We start from the raw sequence: 13,753 nt of genomic DNA on the forward strand, positions 1-13,753 counted from the left end.
CTCCAAACGGTGCTGTAGATTTGAAAGCACGATACTGATCTAGCATTGTCGGGGGTTTTCTTGTTGAGAGGAACACCAGTCGACAAACATGTTCCATTTAAGTGCGTAACCCTGTCTCGTAGACGGCGCTCACGCTGCAGCGATAGTGTTAAATACCTCTTGCTGTAAATCACTCAGAACCTCCGCGCTCCGTCCAGAGACCACACATGGAGGTTCCAGAGGTCAGGCAGGGTGCCATAATGTGCCCCCTTCTTAAGAAAGAAGGTCCTTCTTCAGAGGAGTCTTCCAGGGGCTGTCGCGAGGAGAGAGAGTTCTGGAGACCAACTGCTGGTTTCCAATATGATGCAAGTAAGAGCACTCTCTCCTCATCCTCCCTGATTTTGCACAGCATCTGTGTGATAAGGCCATAGCAGGACGCCCTCGGCGAGGAGCAGGCTGAGACGCCGATGAAGCAGAAGGCGCAGCTGGGTTCTGACGCGGCAAGATGGCCTCAGTCTGCTTTAGGGCGGCTGGAACTGTTGAATGCTCTCGGCAGCACTGGGCCGGTCTGGGAAATCGGAGCATTCAGGAGATGAATCTTGTCGACCTCTTTCATGTCCGTGAGACACAGCCAAATATAGCATTCTAGGACCACCAAGGTGGACATAGCACGACCAACAGCTAGGAAAGCAAATTGATTCATATATTGCCGCAAACCCGCAACGGACTCATTAAAAGTCTCACTCATGCTCCAGGGCGGATCCACAACGGATCCAGAGCTGGAGCTACTGGCTTCGGAGCGGTTCCGTTACGGATCCGCCCCGGAGCTTATTGCTATCAGGGCCAGGTCCATTTTGGACCCGTTTATCACACTTTCAAAATCCCTTCTGTTCTTGCTGTAGGAGAAAATAGGATGAACTAAACTAAGGGATAAAACCAAAACTATCACTAGGCCTGGCTACTGCAGCAATATAGAACCTTAAATCTGCATTGCTTTGTATTTTTAACCTAACAATATTGTAAATGGCCTAACAGAAAAGTTTCACTAAAAGATATTAATTTCACTAAAAGATATCAAATGTACAGAAGTAATTACTACTCAATGGAAAATACAATTGCCATTTACATTTATGGACAGTTATAGGTTATAAAGTATGTTTTTGTTAAAAAGATTATTTTTGTGGTCAAAACCTAATTTAGTGCTTTATAAGCCCAGTTCAGTGCAAACATACAAATACTTGATCTATTAGGCTACAACTTCAATGAAATTCTGCACTATGCACAGCTAAAATATCCGTAAATGAATAAATGGAGAAAGACAAGTTTAATGTTATTTTTTTAATGTCAGCAAATGTAGTGCATGTTCAATAACAATTTCTTTGTGTGTACAAGTGTTTAAAACAAGTGCTCACTGCACATTCACAAAATATAAAATAAAAAAACACAGAGGGAAAGAGGCCACAAGGTTTGTGAATCAATAAAACGGCACAAAAGTCAAAAACAGTAGTGCTGACTTCACACATGCACAATAATTATTAAAAAAAGTGTTACATTTTTACAGACAACAGTTATGAATCATTAAAAGCATTATTAAAATGTTTAAAACTACTGATTCCCAGGTCTTAAATGAAAAACAGAGTAGACTGTGACATCTGGACTAACATTTCATGCAGAGCATGCACAGACATGTCTGCTACAAAATTTCAGTATTAAAACGTTTTTCAGTCCTTGAATTTTTGGGGAGAGCTTTAGAATCCATCTGCATAATGAATTTCTAAAAATTTATAGTAGTATTTTACTTCTTTGGGGTACACCAAATTAAGCACATAGATTGTACCCAGCATCAATGCAGGCTTGTGCCACAGATTTGAGCTGCTCAAGAATCATCACTCCAACAACGATTCCAATATCGTCATAGTCGCCAAGAACACCTTCTTTCTTTTTGATTACACATATGCCCATGGTGATGTTTTCCAGGTCTTTCAATAAGTCATCTTGTTGACTGTCCTACATTTTAAATAAAAATAAGCTGTTATTAGAGATTGTTCTGATTCATAACACTTTGACAAGTCTACAGGCAAGGGTAATTACAAAAACTATGACTGGAAATCCGTGGCGGAAGAAAGTAGTTCCCAAACAAAGAGGCTTTTAAAATAACTCTCTTGTTGTTTTCTAGTTTTTGTTTTTCGATTATTAGATTGAAACGTGTGCCGTCGAACTGTTGTATAAAAGCAATTTCGCTCTCAGAGTCGTGTGGTATTTGTTTAACTTATATCGTCACGGCTGTGATTGCCTCCGGCACTCGGCCTGGAGGAGCTATCTTATAAATGGCATATTTTAAGTATATAAAAATATTCACTCTAAAAAAAGGTGCTGTATTACATGAAATATTACTTACTGTGCAAATAGACCAACTGCGCAAAACTCCGGGGCTGAAATATCCCGTCTTCCTTTCCCACCGTGAACCTGACTGGAAAACTCCTTTTAGCGCCAGGGAAAATGTGCATTTGTGCGCATGCGCAAAGAACCAACCTATTTTTTAAAACTGAATTTAATTAATTAAAATGACTTGGATTTAAAGCAATTAATTAATATGACTTGGATTTAAAGCACATGTAATTCGCTTAAAACCTATTAATATATACTAATTAAAATCAAAAACTTAAATAAAATAATTAAAACTAGCTAAATTTAATTATGCTTCATTTAATTGGGGCCATAATCATTTTTTTTCAGTGTATATAAAAATATTCACTGTAAAAAAGGTGCTGTATTACATGAAATATTACTTACTGTGCAAATAGACCGACTGAGCAAAACTCCGGGGCTGAAATATCCCGTCTTCCTTTCCCACTGTGAACCTGACTGGAAACTCCTTTTAGCGCCAGGGAAAATGTGCATTTGCGCGCTTGCGCAAAGAACCAAACTATTTTTTTAAACTGAATTTAATTAATTACAATGACTTGGATTTAAAGCACATTTAATTCGCTTATTCGCTAATTAAAATAAAAAACTTAAATAATTAAAACTAGTTAAATTGAATTATGCTTCATTCAATTGGGGCCATAATAAGTTTTTTTCAGTATAATCGGCTGTTTAAATAATATCCTCTATTGAAATGAGCAGAGGTTTGTCTAACCTCAAAGAGGTTCATTTAGAGTATTCCTAACGTCATCACTTAACAACCGGATAATGAGCCCTTAAGACCCAAGAGGTCTTTCAAGAGTTTGTATGTGGCTAGTGATCCTATGGGTTCAAACCCATCCCATGAGATCTCTATGAAACTCATCCAATTTGTGCTCCTTTTAAATTTGTGTTTGACCTACAGGTTCTGGCAATACATTTCTATAGCAATGATTGAATGGTTAGATGACCAAGAATCACAATAACCTTTGAACTGGTGAATTTTGAAGTCAATTGGATTTAAACATTATAAGACAGTGCCGGGAAACAATTTCACAATTATGAAATATAAATAAAAATATAAGCTTTTACATTTTTCTCCGAATGGGCTTTGCAGTTCTTCTTCTTCAAAAAAGAAAGGCTTAAAATGTTGTTTCTATTTTGGCTAATGTATAGGTAAATTGTAGAAACAGAAATGTAGAACCTCTGTTTCTATAGAACCATGTTAAGTGTTGCAATTTCCCCATTCAATTGGCTGGTCTCCTTGTTACAGTGACTCTTAATAAAAGTGTTAGGGTTTGGTTTCTCTCAATTCTTGCCCTTAAAGTTGGTGCCCCTCCCTCAAGTGGAGTTGAGCCCTAGACATTTTAGCATGTTATCACAGGTAATTTATGTCCATTTTGCAATTGACATGAGTAAAAAAAAGAAATGTGCACAATTTTGATTATTAGATTGATAGTATGTTGAAGCAGAATTTTCGTAACAGTCTTTGATGGACTCAATTAACCAGAATGCACTGAGTCATTAGCTCTACCCCCTAACCACTGATCAGCATTCAGGTTTGTTCGACTTTATGCGGCGCCACAAGAACCGACAGCCTGGTGACGTCAAAGTTCTGCGAGAGTGATTTAAAAGCAAACTCCTCCGTATGATTTCGCGAATTGCTCTCCCGCTGTTCTTTGACGTCATTCAGCTGTTGATTCTTGCGGAGCCGCATGAAGTTGAACAAGCCTAATAACTTCTTTTACCGCTCAACTTGCTCTCAAATCAACTCAAGTCAACTTGAAGTTAGCCGGCAGACGAACCCAAACCAAAGAGTAACTCCGCTTTTACCGTCTCTGAAGGGGAAATCACCAAAAACCTCGATGAAAGATGACTAGAACCTGTGCAGTATGTGGACAACAAATTCAGGCCACCGGGAGTTTTTATTGTTTGATGTTTAGTGTTTACATCAACGTGAACCTCAGTTGACACACCACTAACAGATTACTCGAAAATTTGAATATGCAGCCAGCACTTCGTCAGGAAGATTTTGAGTACTGTTTTCAGCCCAGTTTTTCTGCGGACTCAGGTAATGTAAAATGGTAAAAATATCTAAAACATAATTTAGCTTAGTTGTTGTTTGTTTTGTGTACCTACGGTAAACATACTACGTAGAAAGTTATTCTCATGTTGTTGTTATTATAAACACGAGCAAAGCAAGCTAACGTTAGCTCATCCTGTGCAGCTGTCAACCAAAGAACGTTATCATCTACTGTCAGTCATCTCGCCTCAAGACCCGCCCCCATTTAGAACGTTCAGAATTATGTAGTCGTTCCTTTTTCTTCCGGTGATTTGACGGGTTAGTGTAGGAGTTAAAAGCTTTAATTTTTTATATGGAGTTAGTACATTTGATAGCAGCACAATCACCCTTACGAAAATTAACCATGGTTTTATTGTGGTAAAAGTGTAGTAACCATGTTTTTTTGGTCTATTGATTACTATCAGCAAAACCATGGTTTTACTACACTAACTATGGTTTAACTATGGTTTTTGAAAACTATTATTGTCAAAACCATGGCTATCTTGTAGTTACTATGGTTTTACTACAGTAACCATGTTTTTTTGGTTTTAACTGTAGTAAAACCATGGTTAATTTTCGTAAGGGCAACTATATATATGTGATGAAACCATAATGTTGGAGCATAATATTGTTTTAGGGTGGACTTCCGCTTTAAGGAACATATTATTAGAGCAGGTTGCAGTAGGATTCAAGCAATGTTATCAATTCTTGAATCCTTGCCAAAGTTACTAAAAATGTGTGCAGTAAAACTCAACAGTAGCTCAAAAACCATTTGAGTCAGGATTTATTCGTGTGCACTGTTTGGGAAAGTGTCAGTCAACAACTTGAGGTAACAACTGTCAATCACACTAAAAACATGGCAACATCTAGGAATCCCTGCATGTCAGCACAAGGAGTCATGAGTGCTTCTTCATGCAGGGGCTGTTTAGATTACATGTAGAGGGAATAGTTTCAGTTCCACAGATGGTGACCACTGCCTCAAAAACAGGAAAACCTCAGAGAATCACTTTAGACAGCATATAGCAGTCATTAATATAACTAATATTAAAGTTAAATATTTAAAATTTATTAAATGTCAGCAAAATGAATTTTGGTGTAAATCGTTGAAAAATATTTATGCACTCTAAAATGCTTTTTTTGAGTTTTTTTAGCCCAAGGCTGGGTTATAATAAACCTATTCTGGGTTGTTGTTACCAAACCATGGAATTGTATTGAAACAACCCAGGATACACTGAAAAAAAAAATATATTTTTTTTGTTTAATCAACTTAATTAACAAGATTTATAAGTCACTTTAACTATTAACAAACAAAAAATAAATTACAGTGTAGGTTTAACCCAGCATTTTTATCGAGTGTGTTAATGTCAAAAATTCGCTATGCCCCTACTTATAATTTTACAACAGATTCACACAAAGTAACCTGTTTCATGAATAAGGCCCAGTGAGTATTAACCGCTTTTCAAAAGTTGTTTGTAAAATGTCAAGGCTGTATAGACATGAAACTAAAGAGCATACTCAAGATTTTGCAGCTTAGAATGAATTAGTGAGTAAAACCTATTACAGAGCCTGTATTTTCCCTACTATTGACAGTAGAAAAGAGTCATATCTTTACTTTTCAAATGTCACATGCCTTGGAATTGTGTCTGTGTGTTTCCCATGTTCTTCATGCACTACAAGCAGAGCAAAATTTCCCTTTAGTGCTGCTTACCCAAGCCTGTCAACAAATCGTTTGACTTTTAAAGGCTCAGGTTAAGATTTAGGCTGAATTTAGATCACCATACGGGAAAAAAACAGAAAGCGGACGGTCTGGGAACTGCATGCTCAACCTTTTTAAAGTCTTCAAAACTCTTCTTTTGAGAAATGCCCATTCAGTGTACTGCTGCGCTTACTGTATGTGCATGCGTGTCATCAGTCGAGCGCACTGCAATCTTTGTGTTGCAGGGATGCTGGCTGCAGCATGCAGAGCGAGGGGAAATGTGTTTGACATACCCTCAGCAGCACACACTGCCGGGGAGGCAGGAACAGCAGGATACGATTAATGACCGCAGAATAGGATTGTTACAATATGGCCTCCTTGACTTATCTCTATACCGCTGTTTTCACTGTTATAAAAACGGCTGATATCTTCCTTGTTCTATGAAGTCCCTCCTTCAGAAATACGTAACGAGTTCTGATTGTGTAGTTTGTTTAGTGTGTTTCGACAGCAGCTTAGCTTGACATTAGCTTAGCTGGTGACTAACGTATTCCTGTGGGCGGAGGTTAGTCAAAAAATTGTTTGACTGATGTCATTAAAGCAGGAAGTTGAGGGCTATAGTCCAAACCGGCCGTTCGCTGTAGGCTTTGAAAGGCGAATTCTGTTAAAGAAAACATACCGCCTGGCAGTGAACTTTGAGCTTTATCATTTTACAGGTATTATTTATGCTATTATAGCAACGTTACACACTTAACTAGGTTTTAAAAAAATGGGATCAGAAAGAATGTGACCTTTAAAAGCACACATTGAGACATGTACACAGAAGAAGTACTTAAACATCTGACATGAAACCATCACGTGCCAAGTGGATTTGTGAGGTGGCTTTTTTCTCTTCTTCCTTTTTGATTTTTCACTGTCTCTTACGTTTTTTTTCTCGAAGAGTGGCTGAAAGGAGAAGTGACAGCTGTGCGTTTAACTTGCATTCGACGTCACAGGACTGATGGTCTTAAATGAAGCAAAAACAGTTTTTAAAGTTTTAAAGGCATCTGCAGTGGGGGAAAGAAATCTGGCAGCCAAATGTTGCTGGTTCTAGCAGTGGTTAAGGGTGAAATATTGAGGCATTTCGAGTGGAAATGGGACCTGGGCTTCAAAAAACGTGGACAAACGTGTTGGATCTTTGCACATGAGCGCATGACCAGACCAGCATGGCTGTATTTGTTGACACATTGGGGAGAAAATGTCAATGTTTTCACACTGCTCATCAATCAGGAGCAGGCTTGACTTTTTCCCGGGGACAGAAATACTATACTCCAAAAGTACAGAAGAGCTGCAGATGGAAAAATTTTGTTTACATTTATTGTATTATTGACGTTAACATTTATTTTAAATGTATTTAAAATAATTTTCTACACAAATGTAGAACATGGGCAGAAGAAAAAGTATAGTGATCAGAAACTTTCTATAATTATAATATTTTCTATATTTTTTTATCATTAAGGATATAACTTCAATGATAGTTTAGGATTGCACAACTTTTGCAGCTCAACTACACAAATTTAACTTATATTTGCAGGAAGAGAGGACAGAAATTGAGAAGGCAAATCCGGTTTTATTCTCTGACATGTCATGCTATCCTTCCTTCTGGTGAAAATTCCTTCTGTCCACATGGTCTCAGAGTGACATTTACCTGGCGTGCACACTTTTCACCTGTTGCCTTCTCCAGATATGCATGCAGCATCTGTTTCTTTCAGTGTTCTCCTTTCTCTTTTGTACAGATTTATGTGTTAAACATGTGGCAGCGCTCATCACTGCATGTGCCCCGTCTGTGCCTCCCTCACACCTGTTCCATACAGCTGCCCTGCAAAGCTCCCACAAGCCTACAATCCCTCCAGATTTGTGCTAAAACCACAGCATTGCAAAGCAGCAATATGGACATCGGGACTATATCAGGATACAGAGAGACATCAATGTTTTTTTTCTGTAAGAAGCTAGGTATGCGGCTGCTGTGCAGAAATGTCTCTTGTTAAGCTTTTCGACACACACAAAAAATGTATGTTAAATTCTTAAAAAACAGCATTATTAATTAGAGCTTGATATTAACAGTAATTCGTATTACTATTATAAATACATTCACCTAAAGGATTATTAATTTCTCATTAATGCAATTGTGTGGGGGATGTTTTCTTGGCACACTTTAGGCCCCTTAGTGCCAATTGGGCATCGTTTAAATGCCACGGCCTACCTGAGCATTGTTTCTGACCATGTCCATCCCTTTATGGCCACCATGTACCCATCCTCTGATGACTACTTCCAGCAGGATAATGCACCATGTCACAAAGCTCAAATCATTTCAAATTGGTTTCTTGAACATGACAAGGAGTTCACTGTACTAAAATGGCCCCCACAGTCACCAGATCTCAACCCAATAGAGAATCTTTGGGATGTGGTGGAACGGGAGCTTCGTGCCCTGGATGTGCATCCCACAAATCTACATCAACTGCAAGATGCTATCCTATCAATATGGGCCAACATTTCTAAAGAATGCTTCCAGCACCTTGTTGAATCAATGCCACGTAGAATTAAGGCAGTTCTGAAGGCGAAAGGGGGTCAAACACAGAATTAGTATGGTGTTCCTAATAATCATTTAGGTGAGTGTATGTTAATAAGCTAAAAAGTTTATTAGTAGGCCTTTTACAGAGATTTGTGTAGTGTTTGGTTATGGGTCTGCAATATAATGGTTTGTGATTTTAACAAACTCCATTACATTAAGTAATTAGGGCTATTTGTGCTTTTTAGGGCCATTATAAGACATTAATTGTACTGTTTGACAAACGTACAATTTTTACCACAATTAAACCATAAAAGTTTTGATAAAAGATGAGTAAATGTACGTTTATGTACAACAAAATGTACACCTACATTAAAGTTAAAATTCTTCCAGGTTCCAGAATATCACAGACACTTGTATAGGTTGTCTTTTTTGACTTGGGCTGGTAAGAATTACCAAGCTACCACCAAGAACATTCTAGCAACTGCCTAAGACACCCTAGCTACCACATACCAAAGCACTTAAAAAACATGGAAAACTACATACAGCACATTAACATCTTGGCAGGGTCAAAAAGTAATTCATGTTAAAAGAATATTATATGAGATTACAATTGTTGTTCTTAATAGAGAGTGTGTTGTCATCCTCCAATGTACTAAGTTTAAAACAATTCCATGCCCAGGGCAACTGTTCAGTTCCTTACTGTTGCCATCTGTAGTGCAGAGCTTGACCAGCTCTGCTGTATTTCAGCAGCGTCTGAGGGTGTTTGCTCAGAGCAGGAGGAAGAGATGGACCACGGGGGTGTGAAACAAAACTCCAAACAAAACAACCCTCGCTTTCACACACACACACACACACACATACACAAACTCAGAGCATCTGGAATCAGTGTCTTCAGTGATCAGCCATGTGTGACAGTAAGAAACGACATAAATTCACAGGGCCTGTGTTTTTACAGCGCTACACACACATGACAAACTCCTGTGCAGTGTTTAGAAGCCTATGTTGACATTATAGTTTGTCAACTAAACTTCAAATTACAGCCAATTTACTAGACAAAAGTTAGATAATATATAATTTATTGGATGAATAACAAGTTAGCATTTACCCGGGCCCAATATTTCCTAAAATAAATAGCAGTGTTTGCAAGAAAAGAAGTGGCAAAGTTTCAGATAAGACCAATCACAATTTAATATGCAAACGGATGCAAGAAAGAAGTCACACTGGAATTAAGAAAGCAAATATTATGATGAAGCCATTGCGGTTAATTGTGGTTACATCTAAAAATGGTGGTCAAAAGAAGAAAGTTTACTTTATCTGAGTGGTCATTAAAGCCTTTTGTGTGTTTACCCATGCTTTACCCAGGTCAAAAAGACGTAGTATGAAATGTATTAAAAATATACTTAAAATACAAATAGTATGTTTATAATACATTTGTATTTCCAACATACTTATTTGAAGTGTATTAAAAATATGTTAAATTGCATTAATATATGAAGAGTTTGGTTCCAAAACGCAATAAATCCATTTTGACAAATTTTGGTAAAAACGTGTTTTCTATACCAAGAAAGTGACAAGATGAAAACAACTATTTTCTGTTACAAACTTTCACACAGCATCTTTAGGTAATAAAAACATAAAAAATTCAAATCCATAAGTTGATTTTCAAAGATTTATTATAAAAACGGATTATTTTTTTCCACAAAATGCAATAAATCCATGACAAGTTTTTATTCAAAATGCTATAAATCTATTGAATCAATAGCCTATATAAATGTGCATTCATCTTTGCCATGTTATATTCATTTAGTTGACTAGTTGTACACACTAATTAAAAATATAAACATTAATGTTATTAATCAAAACACTTACTTTGTCATATTAAGAACCCTGTCATTGCGGTTACTTGACGTCTTCGCTTAACGTCTTTCACAGCAATCAGCTGTAAAATGTTTTTGGTCCTGCTCGATTTTCGTTGACTTTGAGTACAATTATGGAAAGTTTTTCATAAGATCCTCTGGGGTCAATGTGTTAGCATGAGAAGCTTGATGCTGTCGGGAGAACAAGCACCCGTCTCCCGAGTGCCTCTCAGGGAAATTATTAGATGTTGATGGCTTACGTTTCTTTCCCATCACAGAAAACCATCACAGGTTTATCAATGCAATTAAAGTAATATTTTGTTTTGTTTGTTGATCACAAAGTACAAAGTAGATGAGGAAAACTAGGACTCCATGTACTCAGCGCGCCGCCCTGTTTGTTTACATTGCGTGAATGGTGCGCTGTGGGATTTATTGCGTTCTGTAAAAAAGGGGGAGTGGCGCTTATCGCATTTTGGGAAAAAAGGGAGAAAAGATGACAGAATAACACGGCGGATATTGGATTTTGCGTAAAATTAAGAATTTACTTTTAACTACTGACCTGATATAATGCTGATTTTGGCAGTAACTCATTTTTTTCAAAAATGGCGTTTATCGCGTTTTGGAACCAAACTCTTCATATATTAAGTGTGCTAGAAGTATGCTGGTAATAAATATGCTTAATTACATTTTAAGAAATATGCTAAACACAAGTATACTTCTAGTGAAGTTTTAGTATATTTTGAGAAAACATACTTTTTTTTCAAAACATGATACATTAATTTTAATAAGCTAACATTGAAATTTCCTCAAGCATTTCAACATCATATAATTTCAAATGCATCATAAATTAAATTTCCAAAGATTTGCTTACAATCCATTTACATTTGCTATTGTTTATTTTCAAACCACACATGTGACACACTTGACTAAACCTGATTGGTTCTTGTCATCTAGCACGTCACGGACCGGTGCTATCTGAAAGTTGTTGTTTTTCAGTTCACGACGTGCATGCGGTTGCTCACATTAAAGCTCCACTGTGTACTTTTTTTTAGTAAATTCTTAGCAAAAACTCATGTTTTCTTTCAAAAGTATGTGCTCATTCATGCGTAATTACTTCCACCCCACTAATCAAAATATTCTCGTAAGTGTAGAATCTGCTATTTAAAATACATACCGTCAAATCGCTCTCTGGCTGAATCCATGTTGTGCCTCCATCTTTGAAATACATTAGCCGCGAGGGACATTCCTGAAATTCAAGCTCCGCCTTTCGCGCTTTCAGAGTCACCACGCTGGCCGCTAGCTGAAGCCTCCGGAGGTTGCATGTGTAGGCGGTAGGTCTTATTTCAGAATATTAACAAAAAAAGCTGACAATTATTCTAAGTTAATTGTAAATTGATGTAATATGCTTATGACTTGCGAATGTAATGCTCAGTTAATTTAAATAAACAGGCTTGATGACGTATGCAGCCTGCGACCTGCGTAGACTGATCCCTTCGGATTTTACAACAGCCGCACGCCGTGATAAACCTGCGATCTAATGCTTTGATTTGAGGCAGATATGAAAGCCTGTTGAAGACATATTCTCGAGGACATTAAAACAAGTCGCCAAGGAAGCGAAACGGGGATTTTAAACGACAATGCGACAGGATAAACATCAAGACCAAAGTCAATATTGGAGTTAGTTTTCCAAGATGGGGCTCATGAAGTTGCTACTTTCTATCTTCTCCACAGGTAATTCAGCATATTCGTTTACATCTTTACAGTCCGTGTTGTAAACTTGAAGTTTTATAGTTCCTTGGCTAACTATAGCATGGTTATGCATTTAGTGTAAACACGCATGTGGTTTAATGTGTTCGAACAGCCACACGCCGTCTCTCCGCCCATTTATGTAATCTGAGGTACTGAGATAAATGTTTTCATCTTTTCTGACCTCTAGCACAAACACACGGTGACAGCCCTATTTTTAGCCTTTCATTGATAAAACGCCGCTGATCTGCGCGTCTTTCGTTTCATTTTACAACCGTGTGAAAGTTGAGCGATCTTATTTCACCAATATCAGAGAAAGCTCTAACATATACACGGACATGTAACGTTTACTTAAAACATCAGCATTGGACTCTGACATAATATTAGTTCGCGTCCATTTAAACCCGTCATGATTAAATGACAGGAGAGGGACTCGTCCACAGACCATCTCCTCAGTAATCTGGAGAGAAGCGGTCAAAAATGGACAAAAGACGGATTTAAACACCAAGTGTAAACGTGATGTTTCTCTCTCGTCCACTTGTGATCTGATCGATGAAAACACATCTAAATACCAATTGTAACAGCCCCTGGGAAATTTTTCCTCACGTGGATGACAAAGGAGTGTCTTAGCTACGTATATGGTTGCTTTTTGTATGTGATTTTAAGCGGACATATCATGACAATCACTTTTTACATGTTTAACATACATCTGTGTGCTTTGACGGATCACAGGCAAAGTACATTGCAAATTGTTCATTTTTTTCATTGCTTTTGCTTTGTAGCTACTGGAAGCCATGTTAACCTTGGCATGACAGGGCCACTGTACTAGTTAAAATGCGTTCCGAATGGGGGGGGCTAGAAAGTAATATTCAGTTGGTTGTCATATAGAATTTTACCGCTAGATGGGAGTAGATCCTACACAGTGGGGCTTTAAACCATGGCCGTAGCTACCATTGAGGACACCGAGGTCATGTCATTGGTCATTTTTTCTTGAAGTTTCGTTTCAATTTGATGTGAAAACAGCCGTTTTCCTAGTGTTTCCTAAACCCATTAAAGAATGCAACACAGTGTCTCGCTCGATATACAATCATCTATCCCAGACTCTAAAAAAAAAAATCATTAACATATATATATATATATATATATAAAATTTATATTTTAACATTTTATAAAAACATTAATTTCGTCATTTTGACAATTTTTATAGCACATTTTTCTAACAATCATAAATAAATTAAAAAATTTGTTACATTAATTAGTAACATGCTTTAAAATTATACATAACATCTTTTGACAAACCAAATGGGTAACACTTTAGTAGGGACCAATTCTCACTTTTAACTAGTGTCTTATTAGCTTACATATTGGCTGTTTATTAGTACTTATAAAGGACATATTAATGCCTTGTTCTGCATGACCATATTGTACATCCCTTAACCCAATCCAATACCTAAACCTAACAG

At 37.3% G+C, this 13,753-nt stretch overlaps 1 long non-coding RNA gene across 1 annotated transcript; it reads right to left on the reverse strand.

Moving 5' to 3' along the window:
- Window positions 1-1,518: 1,518 nt before the first annotated feature.
- On the reverse strand, window positions 1,519-2,875 carry LOC141350806 (uncharacterized). The gene is made up of 2 exons (XR_012358928.1): window positions 2,773-2,875; window positions 1,519-1,986 (listed from the first exon to the last, which is right to left on the reverse strand). It is a non-coding gene; the product is annotated as an uncharacterized lncRNA (long non-coding RNA).
- Between the last annotated feature and the right edge of the window lie 10,878 nt (window positions 2,876-13,753).

Source organism: Misgurnus anguillicaudatus, chromosome 19 (assembly GCF_027580225.2).
Source record: "Misgurnus anguillicaudatus chromosome 19, ASM2758022v2, whole genome shotgun sequence".
In the NCBI taxonomy this organism is placed as follows: Eukaryota; Metazoa; Chordata; class Actinopteri; order Cypriniformes; family Cobitidae; genus Misgurnus; species Misgurnus anguillicaudatus.